Source organism: Tasmannia lanceolata, unplaced genomic scaffold (genome assembly GCF_043159265.1).
Source record: "Tasmannia lanceolata isolate RefF3 unplaced genomic scaffold, GAP_Taslan_0.1 ptg000006l, whole genome shotgun sequence".
In the NCBI taxonomy this organism is placed as follows: domain Eukaryota; kingdom Viridiplantae; phylum Streptophyta; class Magnoliopsida; order Canellales; family Winteraceae; genus Tasmannia; species Tasmannia lanceolata.
This window is the reverse complement of record NW_027518683.1, coordinates 16,446,210-16,447,077: the sequence shown is the minus strand read 5'-3', so window position 1 is coordinate 16,447,077 and position 868 is coordinate 16,446,210. Positions and strand designations below refer to the sequence as shown.

General features: G+C 36.6%; 1 non-coding gene across 1 annotated transcript; it reads left to right on the top strand.

Moving 5' to 3' along the window:
- The first annotated feature begins 359 nt into the window (after nt 1-359).
- Nucleotides 360-443, top strand: TRNAL-CAA (transfer RNA leucine (anticodon CAA)). Its single transcript has one exon. It is a non-coding gene; the product is annotated as a tRNA-Leu (tRNA).
- Nucleotides 444-868: the final 425 nt, after the last annotated feature.

The window sequence follows — 868 nt, the reverse complement described above, 5'->3', positions numbered from 1 at the left end:
TTTCCAAGTATTGATCCTTTCGGCCACGTTTTGATACCTCATGTTTTTGTATTTGGATTGGGGTTTGAGTTTTGGATACAAAATACATCAACCATCCTCATTCTCGTGGTGTACAAGAGGGGATGTCTGGCTGCATCGAGAAGTAGCGAGGGTGAAGGCAATTGCCACAAATATTGATTTCCAAATAATGTCTTGCAGAACAGATTTGCAAATCGGATTTTTTTAACTGTTGTAGCTGATTTGGAAATCTATGGATCTGATATATATCCAGCAAATGTGAGAAATCCAAATCTAAAACTTGTATCTAAACATGGTATCAAGTTAAAATATAATAATTTCTAGACTTAATGTAACAAGATGTCAGGATGGCCGAGTGGTCTAAGGCGCCAGACTCAAGTTCTGGTCTTCGAGAGAGGGCGTGGGTTCAAATCCCACTTCTGACATGTCATTGCCTTTTTTAAAGGCTATTCAGATTTTAGAGGCCCTTTTTTAACCATTGAGAAAAGGGATTTCTGTGTGTCGAAGGAGTCATTCTTAGGGAGAGAATTTGAGTCCTATTGTAGGTGTGGCCTTATCAATCAATCATCCAACGAAAATGGGCCTTTCTCGTTAGAAGAGAACCTTTTGAAACTTGTAAATAGTAATGAGTTGAGCACTGCGCCAATCGCCGTGCCGAGGCCGTTTTTATATAACTATAAAACTTTTGGGAATAGTACCAAAAACCCTTACAACAAAAACTTATATACATGAATCCCCTAAAAATTTTCTTAATTACTAATGTCACCACCTTCTACCTTGAATAGCTTTTAATTTTTTTTCTTTACCAAATTAACCCTTAAAATTAGCTGAAATTAATTTTAATTAGATG